Here is a 14,644-nt window from a genome sequence, read left to right as displayed (position 1 = left end):
CACATACTGTATATATATTTAAATATACAGTATATACATACATTAATGATATGCAGTATATGATTTATTTTACATATAACTTTATTTTACTTATTTAGTTTATATCATATTGCCTTCCTATAAGGACCAATTGAGTAACAAGGGGAAAACAGTTAGTGTTGTGATTTTGTTTCTCCTGCTCATAGATATATTCTGAATTATATTTGTCTGTTTTTATTGCATTTTTGTTTAGTGTTAGTATTTGAAAACTCAAGGTGAACTACCACAGCTATGCAGATGACACACAGCTTTACCATTCTATAACACCCGATAACTCTGACACTCTGGGCTGTCTGGCCCAATGTCTGTCTTGTACTTTTGAAGTTAAATTCAAGTTAAATAAGAAAAAAACTGAAATTTTAGTCATTAGTAAAAATGGAAATAATGAGGGTATTAAAAATAAACTTGATCCCTTAAAATTAAAAGTCAAGGCAGAACTAAAGAATTTAGGTATATTCATATATTCTGAGCTTTAAGTCGCATGTTAACCAGATTACTAAGACTGCAAAAGTTAGATCTCTTATAACATTGCAAGGTGCTGAGACATAAATTCACACTTTTGTTTTTTGTCAGATAGATTGCTATAATGCATTCCTAACTGTGTTACCTAAGAAAGACATAATTGATTGCAGTTAGTCCAGAATGAAACAGCAAGAATCTTTGCCAGAAAAAGAAAATCTGAGCACATCTCACCAGTTTTAACATTGTTGCACTGGTTACCTGAACCTTTTAGAACTGACTTTTAAAATACTACTAATGGTAATTAAAGCTTTAAAAAATCTTTTTGTAACCTTAGATCTTCTAACGGTATAAAGTATATAGATAAAATAGATGAATATTGTATAATTAAAATAAAAACCAGAACATGCTACAATACACAAATCACCATATTACACATAAAAAGCACAAAACAATATATACAATAGATCCACTTTTTCTATAAGTTAGGTTCTTACTACTCCTAAGCTATAAATTAATACATGTAAATAATATGTGAATATATTACTAGGTGAGCACAAAGCTCTGAAGTGATTTTCACTATTAAAAAAAGATTCTGGAGCATTACAGTGCAATTTTGACAAATGTGTCATTCTTGTTTGCACTTGGAAGTTATTTTTAGTAAATGAAGCAGCACCAACAACATTATCTGGTACAAGCAAAATACAAATAAAATAAAAATTAACTTTAATTTTTCAGTTAGAATATATTCAATTACAATTTTAAACACTAAAACATGATCATTTACAGTGTAATCATTGCTAATAAAACAGTACTATGTTTCATACTTTACATTTTTTAGAATGTTCAGTACAACAGAATTATCCTTTTTTGAAATGATAACATTTTTAATAAGGAGCCATGTCGTATTTAATAATCTAAATCACAAATTACAGGAAAATAATTTTTGTTATATATATATATATATATATATATATATATATATATATATATATATATATATATATATACTGTATATATATATATATATATATATATATATATATATATATAAAAATTTCATACAGTATATATGTCCTGCATAGTATAAAGTCTATAGAGCATAATTGGTAAATTAAATTTGAGACTTATTTTTTGAAATGAAAATGCTACAGGCAAAATCTGGAAGGATTTATATTAAGAAAAAGCAGGACATCTGCAGGGAAGACAGTGAAAAATGGACACCATTATACTCGCGACTAGACATACTGCAGCTAAGGAAAATGCCCTCTAAAAATAGAACAGTATGCCTACTGCCTATCCAGTTGGAAGCAGAAAATCCCTGAAGTGTTTACCTTCACCATCAGTATCTTTAACCTAGAGCACCAGACTGGATTAACAGTAAAAGAGATTTGAGAGGTTTCATTGAAAATGAGAAGCCTTGTTTTCATGCTCTGATAATTTGCTCAAGGTGTTTCTTCTGTTTATTTATTTATTTATTTTGCAACCAAAGGCTGCAGTGATTTTTAAACAAAATAAGCAAACACAGCCTCCATTTGCTATAGTGCACTCTTATACATTTTTTGCCAGTTTAAATAATTAATTATTTAAATGTTTTTTTTAAATATGCCCAAGCACAATACAGTACAACTTAATTTAAATATAAGTAAATAACAATACAGTAAAGAGAAGCAACAATTATGTGTTAAAGCAAGTTTAGGTGTTTGTGGTGATATGCATTTTTAAATAAAAACTGTGTGCTCAGGCTCTGAGGGGCTTAGGTGCGAACAGTAGCATCATTGAGCAGCCCCTGGGTGTTGATGAGGGAACTGGTGAGGCATGCATTCAAGTGAAGATGCGTGCAGTTCATCCAGTTTCCTTATTATCGTTCTAGGGTCTGCACTCAAGGAACCTATCTCTATAACATGAGCCTCAGTAGGTTAGACAGGGAAGAAAAAAAAGGAAAGACATTTATGGGGCAGAGCTGGTGCTGTCGAATGGAGGCAAGTGGTCAGGAAGTGGCCCTGCAGGGAATGAGCAGATAATGCTCATGGCACAGTGACCCTCATGCTGAGCCTCAAGTGAGTAGACGCAACCAACCGCTTTGGAAAGTCCTCCACAGAACACTAATGGATGGTGGTGGGAGAAGGGAGCAGAGCTCAAGGGGTTCCTACCTGAAGGAGGAGGGATGGTGGCTGGAACACAAGTAAACAGAAAGATGACTTCACTTGCTGGTGGACTTTTAAAGGGGGAGCAGAGGGGATGTCAGTTTAGAATGGATGCACTGTGACTCTTGATGAGTATTAAGGACAGATCTTAATAGTGATTTTAATGTCATTTTTAATCATTTAGATTATTTATTTACTGATTTTTACCCTCCACAATGCCACTTATTTTTATTTTGGATTATTTTTATATTTATTGATTCTGCATTGCAGTTTGTTTTGGGCACTAACTGCTTTAAAATAAAAGCACTAAGCACATCTTGCACCATCTCTTGTTCTGTTATGTGTTCTCATTACCCAGTCCACCCCCTATCATAACTATCAATGTCCTACCTTCAAGGATGATAATGTCAACTGCAGGCAACCCGGGGATCATAGATATACTTAACTTTTTTTGTCAAACAGGGTCACAAATGGCCAGAGCCTATCCCAGTACAAGCAGCAACCTTTAATAGAATGGATGCTAGTCTGGCATTGCAACCTCATGAATCAAGTGTCATTGAATCTTGCCCCTAGCTGCTATATTTGTGGACTTTACATGTTCCTTGTGTGTCTGCATCATTTTTTCATGGTACAATGGTTTTCCTCCCACAAAGATATATGTGTTACTTCATTACCATTTTACTTTGGTTCCTGCTGTGTGTGAGTGGGCCTTGCAATGGATGAGTGCCCTATCAATGGCTGGTTTCTGCCCTACACTAAATGCTAGCAAAATAGGTTCCAGCTCGCCACAACTCTGAACTGGACCAAGTGGGTTTGAGAATACTATTAGAAAGTGAAGGTAGTGTACAGAACTGGTCTGAACATATGCTTCAGTGCAAAAAATTATGGAGACTTACTTGAAGCCAAAAACAGACTACAGCAAGGATTAATACCATAGGAACAGCTCTCAATTTCCTTGGTGTACCTTAAAGTTGCTCTTCTGTGGATATCTGCATTTTAACATTTTAACTTTGTGGGTTCGTCTCTAAAGAAGCTTAAGGCCTGTTGAAGAAATGCTGAATTACACTGGTTACCTGTGTCATTCAGAATTGACTTTAAAATTCTGCTTATGGTTTATAAAGCTTTAAATAATCTTGCCCCGGCTTATATATCGGAATGTCTGACACCTTATATTCCAAATCGTAACCTCAGATCCTCAACTGAGTGTCTCCTTAGAATTCCAAGAGCAAAACTTAAAAGACTATTCATTCAAAATCTGTACTAACCCCTACTCTCTCTTCTGTTTCCTTTTCCGGTGTCCTGTTGGTGGTGGCGTGCGCCACCACCATCTACCCAAAGCACCATGATGTTCCAACAATGATGGATGGATTAAAAGCCAGAAGTCTGTATGACCATCAGCATCAAGTGACTCCGTGAAAAACCCGAACTACAAAGAGGACTTTTTCATTTATGTTAGGTAGAATGCCCAGAGGGGACTGGGTGGTCTCGTGGCCTGGAACCCCTACAGATTTTATTTTTTTTTCTAGCCTTCTGGAGTTTTTTTTTGTTTTTTCTGTCCACCCTGGCCATCGGACCTTACTCCTTTCTATGTTAATTAATGTTGTCTTATTTTAATTTCTTATTTTGTCTTTTATTTTTCTTCTCTTCATTATGTAAAGCACTTTGAGCTACTTTTTGTATGAAAATGTGCTATATAAATAAATGTTGTTGTTGTTGTTGTTGAATGAAGTGTGCAAGGATTAACTTTGAGAACAATAAGGGTTAACTTATAGGAAATTGAGTGGTACTGTAACTACCGGTATAACTTTCAAGTCTGATTCAAGTTCACGGCGAACCAATCTTGAACATTCAGAACCAAATCTAAATGGGCTGCCAGTCATTGCTAGGCACACTGGGCATTGCTAGGCACACCTTGAGCATGTATATAAAGCGCTATATAAATAAAATGTATTATTATTATTATAATATTCAATTTTTCAGCTTTTACAATTGATCATTTTGCAATATGAAACTCAATGTAGTATCAAAGAATGCATTAGTTGCTTCTCCTAGGGTAAGGTTTTAAACTAAAGTAATAGTGAACAGCTCTGTTAAGAATTGTCTCTTAACTGTCATCATTGAATTTCTTAGTTGCTTTATTCCACTGTCTCATCCTGAGCAGGTTGTTAAACCAACAGAGGCTTGTTTCGCTTTCAGTTCACTGTAACTCTGAAACACAGAAAAAGGCTTATGGAAATTAATGGATACATTTCTGTGGAAAAACGTATAGAAATTATACATGTATGGTCACTTTAAGTCCACAGTTAAACGAGTTTAACTACACAGCAAAACTGCCAGTACTAATTTGTATAAACATATACACTTTTAAGATTCACTTTAACACCACAATAGTTAATTTAACTGTTTTGTTGTGTAGACCAAGATTTTGGTGATAGACTGAATTCAGTCAGTCTTGTTTCAATAACAGTGATATGATGGCACAACATATCACATATCCATTTCAGGCACTTAGACTTCAGTTAAATTCCCAGCTGAGATGTCTTGTCTCAATGGATTTCTTTTCATAGACTTTACACATGAAGTGATGCAGCTGATTGTAATTTGACCCAGTGTGAGTGACAGCATGAGTGCATTCATCTATTTTTTTGATGCTTGCCTTGCACCAGATGCTGCCAGGACCCTCTAGGTTTCTGGTTGTGGACAGATGGAATGGTTACGCTACAAAACTGAATACCTGGCACCTTTGGGGAATCAAGGTGTTATCATCCTTTCTGTAGGCAAACTATTGCTACATGCCACATGTGGACCAATTTTATTGAAATGTGGCATATTTATTCTTAAAGGAAATTTGTCCAGACAATTTAACTTTTGTTATGATATCTTGAACTGATCATGCTGTACACAGTTTTCAAATTTTCAGAATCTTCTATTGGAAACCATTGGTGAGCTTGCAAACTCATCAAGCTTAAAATGGAGAAGTGTTCTGTGCAACATCAACTACGAATTAGTACACTGTTTCGGTTTTACCTAGAGAGTGGTTACACCAGCTTGTATATCTTATGCATTTACCCTTTTTCACTTCCGATAGATGTTATTGATGGTAACTAGGTTCTCAGCACAAATTAATGAAAACCCAGCAGACTGCATGTGCAGGGCAGAAAGTTGCTTTCTTTTCAGGCTGTTTGCATGTGGGAGGGACTGCAATCCTTTTGTCAGCAAGTCCAGCAAGGTACATGCTGACACCGCTTCATGCATCTTCCTCCTCCTGACGCTTTAATTATTAACAGGTAAAGCAAAAGATCTTACTAACCGTAAAAGTACAAGATGTAGGCAAGAAAAACAAAGGGGTATCTACATATAAACAAAGCACCCTGTGACATATTACCCGTTACGCACAGAACACATAAACATTTAGTCACTATTTGCCTTACACTAAACCAACCTCACAGCTCCATTATCTGCACATTACAATGAGTCAGTATTTCTCTGTCACTGTGGCCAGATGTCCAGGTAACAGGCACAGTTAAATAGCTTAAGAGTATCAAAATGTTTTAAATGGCTGCCTGTCTATTAAAAGACTGCTCGACCAAAACAAACATTCTCACAATATATTTAGAAAAACGCGTACAAAGCTACCCATACACCAGATGCCAGATCGATGTTGTATAATAGCATGGTCAAAACTCAGCATGGGGAAGCTTAATTAAGAGCTTTTGTTAAATCTGAACAGCATTGCCAAGAAGACTAAGAAAAAGACAGCCATTTATATGTTTCCACTTATCCCTCGCTGTTGAAGATGCCAAAAAGGAGGAGGCATTAAACAAATGAGGATGGGCTTTATCTAGTTTGGGACATTTTGAAAATCTGCTCAGCCACTAATTTACCATCCAAGTGCCACATTTATCTGATATCCATAATGGTCAGTCGGTGTAATAAAGTTTGTCTTTCACTTGTTATTCTACTGAATAGTTTTCCAAGTTGTATTTCATGAAAATTACTACGGCCAGACGTGCTCAAGCAAATAAGGAATTGATTACATGTATTTTTATTTATTTATTTTGGGTTATGTTAATTGCCCACTGCAAACTGTCACAATCTGTGAATAGGATGTGTGTGTGGCCTTTGTGATGGATTAGCCAATCTAAGGCTGTTTTCAATCTTTTGCCCAATCCTGATGAGATAGCCGTCGGCCCCCACAACCCTGAAATGGCCTGAGAAGACTGTAGAATCCACCTACTGAACTCATCCCATTGAAGGCTTTGGTGTCTGCACAGCCCTCAAAACGCACCTGAATGTTGTGCCACATGTACATTTTCTAACCTGTTAACATATATTTTTGGAACTGACTGTGCATTACAATTTTTGAGTCAAGGATTTAACAATGTCTTTACTTCAAATGGAAAGTATAAACAGATTGAACACTGCACGATTGTTTACGTTTGCATATTTGTTAAAACCAGCAACAAAGTATACTTAAAAAAAAGTAAACTACTGTATTTACTGTAGATCACAGTATCTCTTCATGATGTTATAAGCTAAACATGCACAGCTTTTTTCCAGATTTATTTTCTTGTACCTTTTCTATTAATGTGGGCAGCAGCATTTCTGAAGTTCCCAAACGGACTAAATTATCTTTTACATTGCATTAGTTTTGTTTTGTTTGTGGCTCTCTTTTGAAATCTATTGCTTATACACTCTACAAAATTTCTATTAATGCTACTTCTGAAAGATTTTAATTTATCTTTACTACCTTTCACTGTCATTCAATGTCATTCTTTTAGAGATGCATTAAATATATACCCTGGCATGCTATTCTGCTGTATATGTGCGATTTTGAGATTAAAAGTAGCAGATGTATATATTTGTATTTCTAGTGAAGATAAACTGACAGCTTGTAAGTAGGTTTTTACCATGATGTGTAAAATGATGTTGCTTCTCTTGATCAAAATTAAAATGATGAAAGCAAAGCAGAGTTTCTATCATCATTTGGTTCAAACCAAACATAAAGATGCAATTTTCATTTCCTAGTTTTATCTTCATTACTCATCCGTGTAATTTTCTGTGCTTTGACAGGTCATAAAAACGGGAAGGAGAATGGCCTATTACAGTCTTTGCCCAGAAGGTGGCATCAGTAGGTTAAAAAACAGAAAAATGTACACCAAATAGAAAACATGCAGTAGCATACTACAAATAAAAAATGTAAATAAAAACAAATTCAGCAGTATTATCAATGGCAAATATGTAGTCTATAAAATTAATTTCACTTTCTCATTTATATTTTTAACATATTAAAAACTGACATTGAAACAAAACTGTCATCTAAATTATTCAAACGTATATTTTAATACTGAATTTTGGTCTGCTATCAAATCCCACACCTTTCTTCAGTAAATGTTGTAAAGTGTGTAGCAACCATCAGATGCAGGCTCAGTATGAGGCCTACCAGATGGCTTATTAACAGCATTTATGAAATCACCAAACAGGAGTTTTTTTTTTTCTTCTGAACTTCAGGAGTGTTTCCAAATGGATGTGAGCAACGGATGTTGAAAAATGACCTTTCATTTAAAGAGATACTGCAACATAATTGTTAGTATATTATTTACACTACTTAACTTCAGCATCCAGTTTGGGATTTAATATACAGTACATGCTATATTACATAGATACTGCATATGCATATTCATTCTAGAGGAAAATGTATTTAATTTTAACAAATAAATTTGAATAATGTCCCACTTTTTAACAATCTTTGATATTAGATTTGACTCGTTTTACTCCTGTAAATATAATCATGTTACCCAATTACTATTCATTATTCATTGAAATTTTAAAAAATTCTAATTTTTGTGGTTTTTGATGTTCTTATGACTACAATTCCCCATCTCTACACTCACAATTAATATAGCACCACATAATTTATCAGTAGTTGAGGACACAGACGTATGCTGACTTGTAAACCGAGAGTTCTGTCTTAAGACAAAACTTCATCACAATAGATCAGTGCAGTGCCTGCGGAACAGCGGCCACCACTCCCTTTATTTGTCACTCGTGAAAAAGGTCTCAAGATATTTGAATTGCACTATGGGCAGTTGTTCCACCCTCATCTGGAGCCTCATTTATAATTCTTGCATTTGCAGAAAATGAGGCTCAAAATGTGCTAATGCAACTCTCTAGGCAAATGCTGGGAAGATAACTTGAAGGGGAGAGCATGTGTATATTTATGATAACTGTGACAATATTTCAGAAAAACTAGGTAATAACAAACACCCTTGATAACAAAGCTGATAAAATAAAGAAATGCAGGAAAACAGCTAAATGATGGCTCAAACAAATAATAAATCATATCACTGTGCCATTATAATATTCTGCATTGATGTCGCTAACATATTACACCTTAAAAATGATGAATACAATGTACAGACTGTATTTTAGTTGTCTTTTAAGAGGGCCAATGCTACATATTTGCACTGAAGAACTATTTTGGTTTTTGACAGTTTCTATTGGCTACCTGATGCCACTTCACAGGGAACAAGCTGACAGGTCAACAGTATCTCAACCAAGCTCCACTCTTATCATGCCTGCTGTGCTGGAAGCCATTAATAATAATAATAATTCTTTACATTTATACTGCGTTTTTCTCACTACTCAAAGCGCTCTCCACACAGGGAGGACCCGGGAAACGAACCCACAATCTCCTTACTGCAAAGCAGCAGCACTACCACTGCGCTGACCAGCAAGACACTATATAGTTTTCGTAAGGTGTGAGTGCACATACATAAAACATAACATATTTTTACCAATGTAAAAAGGCAATTTGCAGTAGTGTCTGGTTCTCTTAACATAATCAGATCAATTAACTGCACTCATATTGCAATATGGGCACATAATGAGAATGAAGCACGTATAAAGCATGAGTATAAGCAGTGACATTTCATTAATGCACAAGTCATCTGTGATGCTATGATGTAGTAGACAAACATTGTGTCGCAATGGCCTGGTTCAAACCTGTCATTCATTTATTTTGAGGCAAAGTACTGTAGATCTGGCAGATGTGATAGTACTGTACATAGTGTGAGGCTTTTGCTGTATTTTTCAATCAAAAAATGAATGATATTAGAAATAACATAGTATATCTCCCCAACACTAAGGATCCTCCTAAACCCCAGTATTCCGTTGTAAACAAATTAAACTCTTTCACTAGGATAGATTTACCTGATTTACATAAAATAATTTCTCAACTGAAACCCTCCACCTGTGCCCTTGACCCAATACCAACAAATTTTTTCAAAGAAGTATCGGACGTACTAATTGATAATATTCTTGACATAGTAAATTCGTCATTAGATACGGGGGTGTTCCCAGACTGTCTTAAGACTGCTGTAGTTAAACCCCTACTTAAGAAAAATAATCTTGACCCCTCTGCTTTTGAAAATTTTAGACCCATCTCTAACCTACCTTTCTTAAGTAAAATTTTAGAGAAGGCAGTCATTATGGAGTTAAATGGCCACCTCAATAAACATGCTATTCTTGATAAATTTCAGTCAGGTTTTAGAACAAATCACAGCACAGAAACTGCACTCGTTAAAGTAGTAAATAACTTGCGGGTAAATGCAGACAGAGGCCATTTATCTGTTCTCATCCTCTTAGATCTGAGTGCTGCATTTGACACCATTGATCATAATATTCTTAGAAATCGCCTTAGTCAATGGGTGGGCCTCTCTGGCAGTGTCTTAAATTGGTTTGAATCCTATCTGGCAGAGAGAAAATTCTTTGTTAGTTGTGGTAATTACAACTCAAGGACACATGATATCCAATATGGTGTTCCACAAGGCTCTATCCTGGGTCCGCTGCTCTTCTCAATCTACATGCTTCCGTTAGGTCAGATTATCTCAGGGCACAACGTGAGCTACCACAGCTGTGCTGATGGCACACAGCTGTATTTATCAATAGCACCTGATGACCCTGATTCTATTGATTTACTAACACAATGTCTGACTTGTATTTCAGAATGGATGAATAGTAACTTTCTCAAGCTAAATAAAGAGAAAACTGAAATCTTATTGATTGGCAATAATGGATACAATGAGGCTAATAGAAATAAACTGGATATATTAGGATTAAAAATCAAGACGGAGGTAAAAAGCTTAGGGGTAACTGTTGACTGTAATCTGAATTTTAAATCGCATATTAATCAGATCACTAGGACAGCATTTTTTCACTTAAGAAACATAGCAAAAGTTAGACGTCTTATATCACTGAAAGATGCTGAGAAATTAGTTCACGTGTTTGTTTTCAGTCGACTTCGATTACTGTAACGCAGTCCTCTCAGGAATACCCAAAAAAGACATAAATCGTTTGCAACTAGTGCAGAATGCAGCTGCTAGAATCCTAACAAGGAAAAGAAAATCCGAGCACATTTCTCCAGTTTTGATGTCACTACACTGGTTACCTGTGTCATTCAGGATTGACTTTAAAATTCTGCTTATGGTTTATAAAGCCTTAAATAATCTCGCCCCATCTTATATATTGGAATGTCTGACATTTTATATTCCAAATCGTAATCTCAGATCCTCAAATGTGTGTCTCCTTAGAATTCCAAGAGCAAAACTTAAAAGAAGTGGTGAGGCGGCCTTCTGCTGTTATGCACCTAAAATCTGAAATAGCCTACCAATTGATAGATAGATAGATTAATAAAGTATCTATCTATCTATCTATCTATCTATCTATCTATCTATCTATCTATCTATCTATCTATCTATCTATCTATCTATCTATCTATCTATCTATCTATCTATCTATCTATCAATAGGAATTTGCCAGGCTAATACAGTGGAGCACTTCAAAAAACTGCTGAAAACACATTATTTCAACATGGCCTTCTCATAATTTCACTGTAATTTAATCCTGATACTCTGTATATCCAATTCATTATAATAACTATCCATGGTAGCTCTAAAATCTGTACTAACCCCTACTCTCTCTTCTGTTTCTTTTTCCGGTGTCCTTTTGGTGGTGGCTTGCGTCACCACCATCTACTCAAAGCACCGTGATGTTCCAACGGTGATGGATTAAAAGCCAGAAGTCTGCATGACCATCATCATCAAGTCCTTCCGTGAGAACCCTAAATACAAATAGGACTATTTCATTTATGTTAGGTAGAATGCCCAGAGGGGACTGGGCGGTCTCATGGCCTGGTACCCCTGCAGATTTTAATTTTTTCTCCAGCCGTCTGAAGTTTTTTTTTGTTTTTTCTGTCCACCCTGGCCATCGGACCTTACTCTTTTTTTTATGTTAACTAATATTGTCTTATTTTAATTTCTTATGTTGTTATATATATATATTTTTATTTACTGTTCTTCATTATGTAAAGCACTTTGAGCTACTTTTTTGTATGAAAATGTGCTATACAAATAAATGTTATTATTATTATTATTTATTATTACATGGTGAATGGCTTGTTGGTAAAGTAACTGGGTGATCCCTCAGTGTTTCATATGGTATTATTATTTGTAACAATAATCTCATCATTACATGTGCCGGGAGATAGCAGCTATACGCTCAGATACTGGCAATTTACGCCTTTCCTGGATTCCCAGAATGCAGAGGAGATGCGCAATAATGCCATGCATGATCTTGCATTCTCAGTTGTGGAGTACAGCCAGATACTCTTGAATTCAGGTGGAGGTGTCTCAGTATGTCATGTAGTAGGGTGCTCTACCAGCCAATGAAGTTCTGCAGCATCATGATTGCACATACATAAGGCTAATTATTAGTATGCTCCATTTATGGTTGTTTCAGGGTGATGTTTGAGACACTTTCACTTACGTTTACTTACAAGGTGACTGTGATTTTTAAAGGGTAAATTGTATAGACATGTGCTTACAACTGGTTTTATAAATCTGATTTTTTTTGGTGCATGGATTTTCCTTTTTTTTTAGCCATGCACATATTTCCATGCAAAGTTTTATAAATGAGCCCCCTGGAGAGAGCAATCCAATCTTTTCCAACGGAGAACCATGACCTCCAAATTCTCAGTTTACTGGTCGATCTACATTCTTGTCCTTACTTATGGTCATGAGCTGTGGGTAATGACCGAAATAATAACATTGTGAGTACAAGTGACAAAAATTAGGTTTCTTTCCAGGTTGGCTAGTCTGACATTTGGTGATAAGGTGAGAAGCTCAGTGATTCAAGAGAGCCTCAGAGTACTGTTTTTGTTGCTCTGCATCGAGCGTAGCCAGTTGAGGTGCTTGGTGTATGTTGTAAGCGTGCTACCCCGGCTCCACTCATCAGAGCTGCTCCAGGCATGTTCCACTGGGTGGAGACCCTGTGCCATACTTGGGACACGCAGGAGAGATCATATCTCTGAGCTGGCTTGGGAATGCCAGGCAATTCTCTAGGAAGAGATGGAAATCAGCAGCTGGGGATAGGGAAGTCTGGCCTAACTTGCTTGACCTGTTGCCATTGTGACCCTAACCAGGAAAAGCTGTTGAAAGGATAAGATGAGTTGAGACATTTTATAAAAACAATTTTCTTTCCCTGACCTTCACCAACATATTGGCTGGAGCATTAGTTTAAATTTATCAGAAACGACAGGAAGATCAGCCTGAAGTTTTTGTCTCTAATTAGACTTAGAGGTGCTTTTGGCATTTCTCCAACAAATCTAAAGGTGTCATCCAGATGAAATTTTTCTTTAACCCATCAACCGTACCTGTATGGCTTTTAATGACTGCTTTGCAGTCTCACACATTTCTGACAATTTCTTTCCAAATATCCCTCAAAAACCTTAGCATGTTCATTTCTGTCCTGGTGTCCTATCCCTGTGTATTACATCCTTCCCAAATCTGATTTTTTTCCACCCATCCATTTCCTTTCATGCTTATCAAGGGTAGGGTCATAGGGAAGCAGAAGTCTTTCTCAGCAAGCATCAGGCCCAAGGCAGGAACAATCTCTCTGGACAGAGTGATTGTCCATTGCAGGGTGAACAAACATCCACTGGACATTATAGCAACAGCAATTTACCTAATCTGCATGTGTTTGGACTGTAGGAGGAAACCGGGCCATACAAAAGAAACGGACGCAGGGTGAACCTACATACTCAATGTAGGGAGCACATTGGCCGTGAACCCTGGTTTACTTATTGCATTACCACTGCACCACCATTCCACCCCCTGATCTTTTCCATGCTTCTTAAATTGCATTTACTATAACTGTAAGAATAAGGCTAGTCGGGCACGCAGGAGCCTTGACAATGCCTGAAAGGGTGAGTTTGGTTGTTAACACAATTAAAAGCTAAATCATATTATGAAATTAATAAAATGTGAAAAAATGTCACAAGTATATCCATAAAAATTAAACACAAACTAAGGTGAGGAGGTAGAAAAATCAAAATCAATGACCAACAAAAAACCCAACAAGTTAAACACATTAAATTAATGAAGCAATGAGCAGGCAAAAAAAATAGCTAGTGCTAAAAACAAATAAAAAGGGCATGAAAAGACATTGGCAAAAAGGAAATAAGCAATGATCAGTCATAAACACTAATTAAACCCACAGTTTGGTAAAATTACTTCAGGATAAATTAATTTACCATGTAGGAAAATGTGGAATATGTGGCCTCAGTCAATCCGCATTTTTGGGAAGTGTAGTAGGCATGATAAGAGCATAGCATGAAAAATTGTGATATTTAAGATACAACATGTTTCCTTCAATTGCTTAAAATCTATTTTATATAATATATGTAAAATGAAAGTAATCCCAGAATATTAGATCACTTTACAGAGAGGTGTATCCTTCTAATTGAATTACAGACAAATTAAGTCACATACTCTGGATCCTACACTAAGATTTGGTACTTGAATTTGTGACTTGCTGGTTGAAGTGCAGTTCTTATACCACAAAACTATGCTGCCTGTTCACATTTTATAGCCACATAGCAGTAACAAACTGCTCTGCAGTTTTATTGCTCTCTTACAGTAAAAACAGAGTGCTATTTTTTA

Source organism: Erpetoichthys calabaricus, chromosome 7, assembly GCF_900747795.2.
Source record: "Erpetoichthys calabaricus chromosome 7, fErpCal1.3, whole genome shotgun sequence".
Lineage (NCBI taxonomy): Eukaryota > Metazoa > Chordata > Cladistia > Polypteriformes > Polypteridae > Erpetoichthys > Erpetoichthys calabaricus.
This window is presented reverse-complemented; position numbering follows the sequence as displayed.